Source organism: Cebus imitator, unplaced genomic scaffold, assembly GCF_001604975.1.
Source record: "Cebus imitator isolate Cc_AM_T3 unplaced genomic scaffold, Cebus_imitator-1.0 Scaffold124, whole genome shotgun sequence".
In the NCBI taxonomy this organism is placed as follows: Eukaryota; Metazoa; Chordata; class Mammalia; order Primates; family Cebidae; genus Cebus; species Cebus imitator.
In genome coordinates this window covers 214,576-229,020 of record NW_016107439.1, presented here as the reverse complement: position 1 = coordinate 229,020, position 14,445 = coordinate 214,576, and the positions used below count along the sequence as shown (strand labels likewise).

Sequence of the window (14,445 nt, the reverse complement as noted above, 5' to 3'; positions counted from 1 at the left end):
GATGGCTGTTCACACAGAAGGCATTCTGACTGCCTAGGCTCTAGAAATCCCTCTCAGGTGGAGTTATTCAAATTGTGCAAGAACATACTGCTTACAATTGTATTATTATTTTCACTTTTAAAAAGTATAACATGGGCTGGGTGTGGTAGCCCACACCTGTAATCCCAGCACTTTGGGAGGCCAAGGCAGGTGGATCACCTGAGGTCGGGAGTTCGAGACTAGCTTGACCAACATGGAGTAACCCCATCTCTACTAAAAATACAAAATTAGCCTGGCGTGGTGGTGCGTTCTGTCATCCCAGCTACTGGGGAGGCTGAGGCAGGAGAATTGCTTCAACCTGGGAGGTGGAGGTTGACGTGAGCTGAGATCACGCCATTGCAGCCCAGCCTGGCCAAGAAGAGGGAAACTCCACCTCAAAAAAAAAAAAAAAATGTATAACATACGCTTCATTTAAATTCACACCAAGGTATTACATGGGCAAGGAAGTGATAACTCCACAGAGTGAATATATCCAATGGTCATCAGTTTTCCTTCCAAGGTTCTTGAAGGCACATTGAAAACTGGTTCATATTTGGGTTCTTTATGGCACATAATATAGTGTCTGCCCCAATACACGTCTTATGTCCTCATTGCTGGAAGTAACTGAGATTTGGAAAATCTGATTTATTTTTTGTAACAAGGAGACCTAAATTTTAAAGATATTTCTTTGATTGATATTTGCCATAGTTCCTATTTGCATCATATACATTTTTTAATCCTTACTCAACCAGCAAATAGGCCTATGATTCTGCAAATTCATTGACTAAGTTTTTTTAATTTAAAAATGTTACCCTTGAAGTCTGGTTGTGGGAGAAGCTTGAAAACTTTCAGTTCTTGTGTAAAGTGAAGTCAAGTCCCAACAGAAGAGAACTGATGGATTCTGTGACCACTTGCCTAGACAGCCTCTAAGAATAGCTTATTTATTATGTGAGAATAGTCATTTGTCCCTTTGTGGGGAAGTTTGAGCCAAGAAATTATGAATTAACATAATTATTTCTCAGAGATTGTAGTGGTGCTTAAAGACACGAACATTTGTTTATCTGACACAGTATTTTAAAAGCATCTAATTCTCTAATCCTAAAAAGTACTGTTAAAAGAAAGCAAAACTAAATAGGATGGTGGGCGCCCGGGGTTGAGGGGAGAGAATGGGGACTTACCGTGTAATGGCTATAGAGTTTTACTTTTCAAAATGAAAAGTGTTCTGGAAATGGATGGTTATAATGGTTATACATTATGAATGTACTTAACACCATTGAATTGTACACTTAAAATGATTAAAATAGTAAATTTTATGTTATGTGTTTTAACACAATAAAAATTTTAAAAAGAAAGTATAGCTGAATATATTAAGAAAATAAACAATTTCTTGTGCTTTCAAAAAATGTTCCCACCCTTAGGGGGAGCATTAGGACAAATACCTAATGCATGCGGGGCTTAAAACCTAGATGACAGGTTGATAGGTGCAGCAAACCACCATGGCACATGTATCATTATGTAACACACCTGCACGTTCTGCACATGTATCCTAGAATTTAAAGTAAAAAAAAAAATCCCACCTTTACACACAAAAAAGTAGAAAAAAAATACACTGTCCTAAAAGTTACCACTGACAAGAGCATTAAGTTAGGTAAAAATACTTGTAACTCTCCACCATATCAGAAATTGACAATCCTCATTTATGTTTCATTGTTAAGAATACAAAGTAAAGTCTGCAGATATCCATAACTGTCATAAACAAATCTTTTATTTCAACCATGCTGATAGAAATTTGTTTCAGGTAAACTAACTTTATCGATGGCTGGTCCTAATATCAAGATTTTGCACATATTCCTAATATAGCTATTCCAGGCTGGAGGACTTACTACAGACCACTTTCACTTAATTTCTCCTAACAATTGTTCTTTTCTGTTTAATGGTTTAATTATCCCTCTTTTTCTCTCTACCAACTTTCAGTATTTTGCCTGAAATACTGAAGATTCTGTGGGAAAATAAATAACAAGATTATTACAGAAGTACCAGACTTTACATACAATTCTAAGGCAACTACAGTCTTAAAGACTCACTCCATGCCTCTCCTAAGAAGCCTTTGATTCCCAAGGATCTTTGTTAATGGTCTACACTACCTGTCACTGAATAATAATAGCCTTATGTTTGCATAGTTTAACTGCTACTTATCAGAAAATTACTACTATTTAAACACTTACTACTTAGTAGATGTGAATATGTATCTTCTTACTGAATTTTATCCATACAAACACTGAGCAATTTAATAATTCTTTGGGATAAAGAAGGGGTATAAGTTTAAAGCAGAGTATTCAACATTAAATCTGATTTTTAATAAAAATGAAAATGGTCAAGTCTGTTTGTCAGTTGTTTATCTTGGTTTGCTTACACTTCTAGAGTGCAAGTCTAGGCTTTCCAGCGGCATCACTCCTGAATTCCTCAAGTGCAAAAAAGAGTGTATACTAATAGTCTTACATCTTTTACATTCCCAGTGCCAGTGCTTGACCTAAGTGTGTTAATGAAGTCACACTGAGAATCATTAACCTCCCCTTAAAGCCAAAATATGCATATGATGTCAATGGTGACCAATTCCCAAAAGAGACGCAGAATGAATTAGGTAACAGATTATCTCTACACTTCTGAGAGAATCTCCTAGAATGTATATAGAGAATTCAGCACTGTGCATTTGTAATGACTGCCCTTTATTGTAAGATCACTCTACAATATGTACATTATATAAGGTGCTGCATAAGAAAAGCATTTAGAGGCAATGTGATTCTGCAACCTAATCTTTGCCTACTTCATATTTATTTGTATGTCATATTATATTACTTTCCCATAATGATGTCAACTGTGCATCTATTATCTAATTAATATTTATTTATAATATTTACTTAATATTGATACAAGTAATTATCATCCTCATTTAATGGCTCCCTGACTTCCTCCCATAAAGCTACAAAGAAATGGGAAGTATCATGTGGGGATATTTACATCTATTTCTAACAAAACCTAAAACAAAGACCAATTGCTTTATGTATTTAACAGTAGAGACATTTCCTCCTTGCTGCAATTGTTAAAGATATTTTGAAAATAAAGAATCTGGTGAAAGGCCAAGGTGCGCAGATCATTTGAGCCCAGGAGTTTGAGACCAGCTTGGGCAACATGGCAAAACCCCATCTCTACTAAACCCAGTCTCTACTAAAAACACAAAAGATCAGCCGTGCGTGGTGGCGTGTACCCTACCCCTTTAGAAGGTGCAAAATGGATTCAGGTCTTGAGAAGAACATGAAGTCTTCACAGTCTTCAGGCCTTGTTTTACTGGTGCACAGTAACAAGAGCGATTTCTCTGAGGAAACAATTAACTTCCATAAATCATCAATATTTACTCTTCAACATTTAGAAGAGACTTTTCCCTTGGAGTTTATTAACAGTGGAAAAGTTATTTCATGCTATGTTAATATGAGATTCCCTCATATATGATATATCTTAATATATGCAGTCTTCTTTCCATGTAAAAGAAGCAGAACCTCAGAGCCTCCTTAGGCAGAGAACTGGGTAACTATTACATGTTTTTCAAGAAAGTTAATCTGCCCAATTTAATCTACTAAACCAATCTACATGTAGTAACAGCTACCATTTATTGAATGCTTACTGTGTGCCAAGCAATGTGACAAGTGCTATACAAGAAATGTCTTAGCAAATCTGCACAAGACGGGATTATTATTTTTCATTTACAGATGAGAAAATTGAAGCTCTGAAGAGTTAAGTAGCTTGCCCTGTGGTCATTGACTCAACAAAGGGTAAAGACCAGATCTGAACCCCTGGTCTGTGTGATGCTGAAACAGGAAAAGTTCTCTATCCTCCTCGCAGGGCATGCGATGAGGGTGTCACTCACTTCTTCAGTGTCCCACTGCTCAAACCTCTAAGGGGAGCATGCAGACGGGCAGGTTGTGGGGCTCCAACCCCATGGCAGTGTCTTGGGGTGAATGTTTACAGCTCCTGAAGCCCCAGTGGGCATCTGTTAACAGGGTGCACTTTTACTGTAGTCGGCCACATGTGGCTTGTGTTAGCTCAATTAGACTTCCTACCTTATGGCAGGGACAGAGGGCTTTCTGTATCCTGAGGTTTCTCACCTTGGTGTATGAATCGGATCACACATGGGCTTGAAGAATGAGTGCAAGGTTTTGTTGAGCGGAAGTAGCTCTCAGCAGATGGGAGAGCCAGAAGGGAGATAGAGTGGGAAGGTGGTTTTTCCCTAGAGTCAGGCGGCTCAGGAGCCCAGAATCTGACCACCCCGGCCAAATCTGTATCATTCCAAAGGCCAATGGCCTGCTGGTGGACGGCCTGCTGGTGGATGGCCTGCCAGGTCTGTTGGTGTGGTCTTCCCCTGGCATGCTCCTATCGACGTCCACCCTCTTGAGTATTCTTCTGCCAAGGTGTTCCTCTCACTGTCCAGCTGCTTGTATCTCTGCCCACTAGGGTCTCAGGGTTTTTATAGGTGCAAGATGGAGCTGTGGCAGGACAGGGTGGTCTTGGAAAATGCAACATTTGGGCACAAAGGCAGGAGTGCCGGTCCTCACCTAGGTCCGTAGGCACAGGCCCAGGGGTGTGGAGCCCTAGCCAGAGGCCAAGCCCAACTTTTCCCAGCACTTCCCTGCCCCCCTTCCCATATCAGTTGCAGTAACGATATACTTTTCATTATTTCATGTTGCTTCTTAAGTCTACTTTATGCCGTGGGCTGTGGCAACATAAAGAGATATTCATTGAGAGACTACCATGGTATATTGTGTGTCCTAGGAGTAGACAATTTGTTCCTCAGTTTTCTGATTTTAAAATGAGGATAATAAAGATCCTTCCTCAAGGGTAGTTGTGATGATTAAATTAATTAATACATGAAAAATACTTAGAATAGTACCTAGCACATAATAAGTGTTATATAATTGTTAGATATTATTCTAGGTTCTAGGAACCAGGGATACATCAGTGACAAAAACAGATAAAAATCTTTGCTTTTATAAAACTTCATTCTAGAGAAACAGTGTATAAACAAATAATATATACAGTATGTCAAAATGTAGTAAGAATCATGAAGAACAAAAGCCAAAAAAGGAAGATAAAGAATGCTGGGAGGAGAGTGGTTGGAGAATGATTTTATATAGGGTTATTCTTGGAAGGCCTCCGTGAAGTCACATTTGAGCAAAGACTTGGAAGGGACATGGTAGTAACCATGCAGATATTTAATGGAAAATCATTCCAGGCAGAGGGAATAGCAGGCACAAAAGTCCTGAGGCAGTTTGCCTGGACTTTTTATGAACCAATGGTGAGTGAGTGCAAGGGCGGGATGGGGTTGGGGTGTCAAAGGAACTGGAGGAGAATAATCAAAAGGGGATAGTAGAAGATCAAGTCCCAGTGGCTGGGGAAGGAGGACTTGTAAGTCTTACAGGTAACTATAAGGACTTTGGCTTTTACTCTGAAGCTATTGGAGGGTTCTGAGCAAAGAGTAACATGATTTGATTCGTGCTTTTAAAAAGATCACACTGACATCTGTGTTCAGAATAATCTGTAGACAGTTAAGCATGTTGTGGCTCATGCCTGTAATCCTAGCATTTTGAGAGGCTGAGGGGAAGGATTGCTTGAGCCTGGGAGTTTGAGACCAGCTTGGGCAACATAGAGAGACCTTGTTGCCACACACACGCACGCATGCACGCACGCGCACACACACACACACACATTTTTAACTAGCTACGTGTGGTAGTGTGCACCTTTAATCCCAACTACTCTGGAGGAGGATCACTTGAGCCATCCTGGGCAACAGAGCAAGACGCTGTCTCTAAAGAGAGAAAGAGAGAGAGAAAAAGCAAACAGTATAGGAGGCTTTTGTAGTAATTCAGAAGAGACATGATATTGGCAATAATCCAGAAAAGAGAAACAGTTGAAGATAGTGAAAAGTGGTCTAGATATATTTTGAAGGCAGGATCAACAAGATTTTTAAATTACTGGATATAAAGTATGAGATAAAAATAGGAGTCCAAACTAGGCATGGTGGTGCACACCTATAGTCCTAGGTGCTTAGAAGGCTGAGATGAGAGAACCCATTGAGCCCAAGAATTTAAGGCCAGCCTGGGCAATGCAGTAAGACCACCATCTCTTAAAAAAAAAAAATAGGGTGTCCAAAGACTAGTCTGAGTATCTGGAAAGGTGGAGATAACATTAACTCAAACAGAGAAAACCGGGGCATGAGCAGTATTTGAACATCTCTCATTTACCATTTTAAATCCTTCCAGCCTCACTCCTTATTCTAGGTGTTGCTGCAGTGACCAATCCTGTGCAGGAATCAGCTGCCTTCTGTCAAAGGCCATGTAACAGCATCTTGCCTTTCTCACCCCCTATCCATGGCATAGGATATTGCATCTCATGCCATAGCATGGAATACCTGCAGAAGTCAACCCTACATGCATGTATGCAGCTAGAAGTATGTAGTGAAAACTTTGACCAATGACAGACAGAAGCCAATGAATAAATGCTTTCCTCTTTCTTCACTCCAGTCCACAGTTCTGAGACACATTTCATAAGGCACACATTTCAGAAGGTACTACGGGATTTATCAACTAGTTACCTATGGTGGAAATCAATTCAATAATGTACTCTTGAGTTGGCTTTTCCTCCTTCTCTGTTTTATTACCTATGAATTCCAATCCTAGTCCATGAATTCATATTCTCAAGCAAACTACCAACACGTTAGCCTGTGTCTTGGGCTCTGCTTTCAGGTGAATCCAGGCACCAAAAGTGACCTTCATAAGCAAATCCTCAGTGTGGAAATTTGGAACCTGACTCTAAAACACTGATCACAAGACAATAAGGACCCCTACTGGTGGTAAGTGGTGAGTGGTAAACTGCAAGTGATGGCTACCCCTGGCATGCGCCACAGTCACAATCACTCAGACACTCAACTGCGGTAGAATGGAATGAGATACAAGCAGAAGATGAGGCATTGGATTTTATGGTGGATATGGCACTTGAGCGTTATGGAAGCAATTGTAATTATAAAGCAAGCTGACTTCTGTTAACTGCTTTGGAGATCTTAAGAAAATGACAGGCTCAGCCCACCCAACTATCTAATCAGGAAGCACTATGAAAGCCTTGAAGGCAATGTAGCCACTGAGCAGATTGTACTGAAAATCATCCCCAGTATCTAATCAAAAGGGTTATGCTTACACTCCATTCAAACCATAGCTGCAAATGCACAGCCTACAAACATCATTCATGCTAAATCAGATCCCTCATAGGAAAATAATAGACCTTTGGGATCTAGAATGGGGACATTTGTGTGGGCCTTATAATCTTAAATTACCAGATTTTGTTTTATACTCTATACCAAGGCTTATTGATTTAAAAAAAAAAAAAAAAAGCCTCCCTTGTCTGGAAATGCTACAAAGAATATTTCTGAGGCAAATGCTTTATGATATAGCCTCATTTTCCACAATATCCACCCCTATTACCACCCACTTGTCACATACACAGATTGTCTCAACCCTATAACCAGGGTAAGATCTCAGCACAGCCTACGTGGGGTATTCCAATCTCTGATCCAGGGAGAGCTAGATAGTGTTTCTCAACCTTGGTACTAGGGACATTTGGGCTGAATAATTCTTTGTTGTGGATGGCTGTCACATATATATTACAGACTGTTTTGAAGCATCTCTGTCATCTACCCACTAGATGATAGTAGACCTCTCTCAGTAATGACAACCAAAAATGTCTCCAGACATTGTCAAACGCTCCCTGGGGGTAAAAAATCTCACCAAAGAAATAACCTAGACGGCTGATGTGCTGGCCAATGGTGAGGGCAAGTTAGAATGGGTAGTGGAAGAGGGAGTTAATACAAGTATGCTCCTGACATTAGTGCAGCACTAACAACTGAAGCATATTCTATTAACTCTCTTATATTATGGCTTTGCTGAGATTTGGTCATGACCTTGAAGAGACCTCTGTGAAGGACTGAACATAACAGAGGGCACAAGCAGATCAGAGTGGTGTAAGGTATGGACACCTTCTGTGTCCTTCCATGCACCTTGGGCCACCACTTCAAATCCCTTCAGCCTATTATTCTAACCACTGCTGCAGCAACCTGCTCGGAGCAGTCTGATGGGCTTTGAACAAGTGCGAAATGACAGCACCTCACCTCTTACTTCCTGCCCCAGTATGTCTCTGATGTGGGAGTCAGCTTAGCATTCACAACTGTGCGATTTGGAAGTGTGGAGTAGTTAATGCCCAAGGGCTTTAACCTTCGATTAAAGGGGACAGGATCCGACACAAAAATGCTTCCTCCGTTCTTTCCTTTAATGGACAGGTCTGAGGCTCATTTCATAAGGCCTCTTAGAAGGTCCTAAGAGACTGAGAAAACATTCAAATATGGTGATGACCAATTCAGTAACACGTTCTTTTTTTTTTTTTTTTTTTTTGAGACGGAGTTTCGCCCTTGTTACCCAGGCTGGAGTGCAATGGCGCGATCTCGGCTCACCGCAACCTCCGCCTCCTGGGTTCAGGCAATTCTCCTGCCTCAGCCTCCTGAGTAGCTGGGATTACAGGCACACGCCACCATGCCCAGTTGAATTTTTGTATTTTTAGTAGAGACGGGGTTTCACCATGTTGACCAGGATGGTCTCAATCTCTTGACCTCGTGATCCACCTGCCTCGGCCTCCCAAAGTGCTGGGATTACAGGCGTGAGCCACCGCACCCGTCCAGTAACACATTCTTATACTGCATCTTCCTCTTCTTTGTTTTGTCTTCTTCCTCTTCCCTCACTTTTGCTCCCTGGGATCAAATCCCCAAATAAACTATTGCACATAGTCTCACTTTGCAGGGAATCTAAGAGGAGAAAGAATAATTTAATTTTTGGACACACAAATTTGAGGCGTCTATAAGACATCCAAGTGGCAATGTCAGGCGATGGGCAGTATATACACAAATCTTGAGGTTCAAGAAAGAGATCTAGGCTTCTGAAATGCAATTCATTTCCCAATTTTGAGGGGAACTATAAACATTTAGGTAAATGAAAGTAAGATAATAGGACCAAATAACACATGCAATTGTCATAGAAAGAGTGTCCACAGTAAGCATTCTGGTGCCAGGCAGGAAGGGGTCTTTGTAAAGATATAACCAGATCCTACTCTTAAAATGGACGTCATTTGATGAAAGTGAAAGGTAGTTTAAGTACTGTTGACTACAATATATTAATCTAAGTAACAAACAGTTCCCTGCTATTGCTGCTATTTTTTCCACCAAATTATGTCTTCAGATAAATACTGAAAGATATTTTGCACAGCTCATTTGTCACTTTCTCAGTGAATCCATCTCTGGCAGAATGATTACTCCCTCTTTTGCATTCCCATGGTAGTCAGTCTCTTTTTTTCTACCACTGTTGTTGAATTTACCTTACTAGACTGTAATTTATGCATTTATTTAGTTCTGTCTCCCCACTGAGTATGCCCTCCTTCTAAGTGGGACCCCTGTTTTGTATCTCCAGCACCTAACACAATGCCTGGCTTAGAGGTGGCTCTGGTTATTTGTCAAACGAATGGCATGCATGAATGTATTCCTGCATCCCCTTGCAAAGGACTATGTTGAGCAGGAGCAAAGAAATTGCTCCTTTGAATTTCTAGCACACTTATCTGATCTGTATCTCTGTTTGGTCACTTATTTTGTATCCTATTTTATATATATTTGTATCTACACCTTGTCTAGTCCTACCACACTGTGAACTCCTTTAGGGTAAGATTCATGCCTGAATCACCTCTGTACCTGGAATCAAAGTGTCTAGTGCAGAAAAAGCTGCCAGGAATACGGAATAAATAAGACACCTACCACACAACCAGCAACATTGACAACATTTATGCCTCCCAAACTTAAATATGCATAAGCATCATCTTGCTAAGATGCAGATTCTGATTCAGTAGATCGGGCGTGAGCCAGAGAGGCTGCATTTCCTAAAAGACCCAGATTCTGCCCAAGCAGCTAGTCCACGGACCACACTTTGAGTATCAGGGTCATGAGAACAATGGTTCTTGACCATAACTGTATATGAGAATCATCTGGGACCATATTAAAAGTACTGATGTCTGGATCCCACCCGCAGAGATTCTGATTTAACTCATTTAAGCTCTCCAAAGTTTAAGTAGCAAAGATCTAGAGTTAATAGAGCTTTACATATGAAAAAAGGAAAACATTTAATCGAATTTCTTCTTAAATGAATTGCTGAAAATACCTGAATAAATAACTCTTTTAGAGAAAATAAATACTACACAGCATAAAATCCCCAACTCCCATGTCAGTTTCTGTGCCACAAGGGCCCCACCCCTGCCCTTCCCTGACACGCCCCTCCAGTGAGGCCGTGCTCAGCCTGGCCACACCCGTCGGCTGGCGCCCCGCCCCTCCAGGTCTATTGGCCACTCCTTTTTCCCCCCATTCGCTTCTTCTTCCTTCTCTACGGGGTCAACTTCCGGTGCGGAGTTTGTCACGTGCCCGGATATAGGAAGTGTTGGGGGAACAGCCACTTCCCGTTCAAGGCTTTATTTAGGGGCACATCCTCGTGGCCCCCATCTGGTCTCCGTTTTGAAACACCTGCCTCTGCACAGCCGGGCTCAGCCCGGCCTTGCGGTAAGCCTTCGGCCGCAGCTGCTCTGTAGTCCCGGCGGCGACGGGCAGACAAGCGGACAGACGGGCACCTGGGTCTAAGGCGGCTCCTCAGTCCCGCTGCTGTCTCCACGCCCGGGTTCTGGCGCCGCTCCCTCTGACCTTCCTTTCCCGGTTTGTCTCGGTAAGACGCAGTCTGGTCAGAACATTCTCCAGCCCCTTGTCCTCGGGTCTAGGAGAATGCGGAGCTGGGAGGGCAGTCTTCACGGGCCCCATTATGGTTCCGCCCATCGGAACCAGATTTTATTTGCGCAAAATGGCCCTGATCGTACGCTCTTGGCGTGCCAGGAGAGGAGAGCGTGACAGTGCCTTCCTCCTTTGTCCAAATCCACATTTCTCCCCGCCCCCCAAATCTCTTAAGTGCATTGCTCTATTTTCGTGCACAGTTTTATCTTCTAGATGACAATACTTCATGCACTAATATGTCTCAGCAGCATGCAGAACCCAATGCAGACGGGCACTCACACTGACCAGCTATTTGTCACACACTGTGGTGGTCCAACTGAGTTTAAGGAAACAACCAGTAAACAGTGGCCGGCTGCCTTTGGAACGTGGTCAGACATGGGTTCTCAGACCTGGAAAATAATTTTAGAGGACTTCTAGGGATGTATTTACTGACTTGCCGAAAAGTACTGAAAAGACTGAAGTTAATCACTCGACTTGCAGGATGGAAATGCCATAGAAGCACGCGGCCTCAGGTCTTCATGAACATGTCTGTCATGTTGACCACTGTAACCCAGAGTAGTGTCTAGCACCTAATAAGCATCAGTATTTGCTGAATGAAGAGTCACATACTGCTTTTCATTATGTCTAACTTCTTTATGAGGTATGCCCAGTCCTCTCTTGTTTCGCCGCTTACTGTACAATTTAGTCGTTGCATTTAGCCAGAGCGGGAGTATGGGTAAACGTTGGTCCGTATTAGTCATTCATTTGACCAGTTTTTACTATTCAGTTCTAATTACCTTAAGAGATATAAGTATCCACTAAACACGAAACTATCATGAACATTCTTCCCTTCTTTCTCTTTAAGAGAATTCTTGAGATACAGAGGCTTATGATTTAATGAGCCCATTAGACAGTAAATGCTTGATTTGTTTAGCAAACGCAGTAAGTGCTGTAGAAATTTAGAGGAGAGGTCAATTTGGGTTAAGATCTTCATTGAATCAACTTCATGTAAACTATGAAGTGTAATTAGGGTTTGGATAGGATGGAGAGGATATTCCTTACATGGAAAGTACCAAAGTAAAGATTTGACATCCAAAATGAACAGAGTGCTTGGGGTGGAAGGTTTGTTTTTGAAAACATTAGGAAAATGTTGAGTAAGAGCATGATGTAATACAAACTGTCTTTAAGATTATTTTGTTGTTGTTTAGGGTTGTGGGACCATGCAGAGAGATAACCAGATTTTGTAGGGTTAAATAAAATTGATATGAACCTGAGTTAGTGTATTTGCAGTGGGAAAAGAAAGGAATAAATTACATGTAGATGGGGAAAATCAGAGTGTGGTAGCAGATTTCATGTTGACAACAAAAGAGGGAATCAAATATGGTGGATTTTGAACCTGGACATTTGCTTATAGGTGTGAAAGTTGGAAAGGGGGAATCTTGGAGGAGCTATAGCTGTCATGTCAGTTAATTTAAACATTTACCAAATGCCTAATTTGCCAACTTCTAGGAATACAAAGATGATTCAGACATGGTCCTACTTTGAATAGGGGATAAAATACAACTAGCTAGAAAATACAGTTCATAAATGCTGTTTTATTAGAGTAGATGGGAAATGTTAGAGAAGTAGAAAATATTCTTTGTGTGGGGCGGTGGCAGGGAGGGGTTACTTTACAGAAGAGATGACATTTTAGCACATTCTTGAGGGATGAATTTTAATTTCCCAGGGAGAAGAGAATTCAAAGAAAAGAAAATTGCATGAACAAAAGCCCAGAGCTAGAAAAGTAAACTGGCCAATGTACAATGGGGCTTGGGCTTGGGAAGAAGTAGAGTATCTAGGCCCTACGATATAATAAGGGATTAGCAGCATGGACACTATAATAGACCAAAAGGAGGTTAGGACGGGTGAAGGTGTAGAGAGATGGAGAAGAAAGCAGTTGGGGAGAATTGTATTTCTATATTCTCTGCAAGGTAGGTTGTTAAGTCATTTGTGGAGAGGAAGGAGGCTAACGCTAGAGTTGGGGACTGAAGAAGAGTAATAAGGATTTGCAACAGTGGTGGTGGAGAATAGGAAAGGATTCATCAAATGAGAGATTAATTGCTGAGCAGCATTGAAAGTCTAGCTTTCGCCTGATGTAGATATTTGTACTGCATGCAATGAGCATGGATATGTGGCTTTTTTTTTTTTTTTTTTTTTTTTTTTTGATTCAGAGTTTTGCTCTTGTTGTCCAGGCTGGAGTGCAATGGTGTGATCTCGGGTCACTGCCACCTCCACCTCTCGGGAGGCTGATGCTTTTGCCTCAGCGTGAACCACCACGCCCGGCTATTTTTGTATTTTTAGTAGAGACAGGGTTTCTCCATGTTGATCAGGCTGGTCTCGAACTCCCAACCTCAGGTGACCCACCCACCTTGGCCTCCCAAAGTGCTGGGATTGCAGACGTGAGCCACTGCACCAGGCGAATATGTGGCTTTTAAAGTGGCATCTGGTAATCCTAGAGAAGTGAAGAAAAAATACAGTTTATGGAAATTGATAAAAACAAGATCAGCTGGTCTACAAACAGGGTGAAATAATTGTAGGGGATAGTTTAAGTATAGGAAAATGAGCCCTGTCTCCAGGCAAGGTTGGAAAAGAAGTAAACTTTGAGAGGCCAGCTTAAGGGAACAGAAAGGAGGAGAATGTAAAAAGACTAGAGGCTGAGATGAAATGGAAGTGGGAAGATGTGAATTGTATGAGAAAAGCAATTTTTTGGAATTGGAGCAGTGATAGAAGTTGTACAGATTGAGTAAAATATTGGAAAGACTTAATTTACAAAATTGTCATTGTGCTATAAAAATGTGTTGTAAATCATTTATTTAAAATCATAATTTCCTCGTTTTCCCGTAGAAATAGTGTTTTAAAAGTTAGTGTCCTAGGCAAGCTCACATGTGTGAAACACTACACATTTGCATTGGAAAATAGTAATAGATATCAACACAAATATGTATTTGAAAAAGCAGAGATTAAGAAATATTTTAAGTTGATGTTTGAAAAGATGCTGTGTTAGATGAGAAAAGGGAGATAAGTAGAAACCTATTTTTTTTAACAGTTTTATTGAGATCGCTTATCATAAAATTCACCCTTTTCAACTGTATAATTCAGTGATTTTTAGCATATTCACAAAGGTGTACAACCATCATTACTATCTAGCTGAAAGACATTGTCACCCCAAAAAAGAAACTCCATACCCATTCGCAATCACTCCTCCTTTCCTTCTTTACACCTTCCCCTCCAGCTCCTGAAAACCACTTACATTTCTGTATCTATGGATTTTCCTATTCTGCATATTTCATATCAATGGAATCATACAATATGTGGTCTTTTGTGTCTGGCTCCTTTCACTTAGCATAATGTTTTCAAGATTCATCAATATTGTAGCATGTTTCATTACTTCATTTCCTTTTTTTTTTTTTTTTTTTGCAGCCAAATAATAATTGTATGGATATACCACATTTTGCTTATATATCATTTGATGCACATTTCCATTATTTCTGTTTTTTTGCCGT

The 14,445-nt window shown here is 40.9% G+C and overlaps 1 protein-coding gene across 11 annotated transcripts in view; it reads left to right on the top strand.

The window, feature by feature from the left end:
* The first annotated feature begins 10,520 nt into the window (after positions 1 to 10,520).
* Positions 10,521 to 14,445, top strand: part of EXOC1 (exocyst complex component 1) — a 50,835-nt gene continuing 46,910 nt past the window's right edge. For 6 of the 11 annotated variants that reach the window (XM_017540226.2, XM_017540225.2, XM_037742593.1 and 3 more), the window contains exon 1: positions 10,521 to 10,862. The gene's annotated coding sequence lies outside the window, so the exon portion shown is untranslated. The remainder of the gene's footprint in view (positions 10,863 to 14,445) is intronic. The other 5 variants (XM_017540234.2, XM_017540232.2, XM_017540224.2 and 2 more) reach the window with 4 other exon arrangements.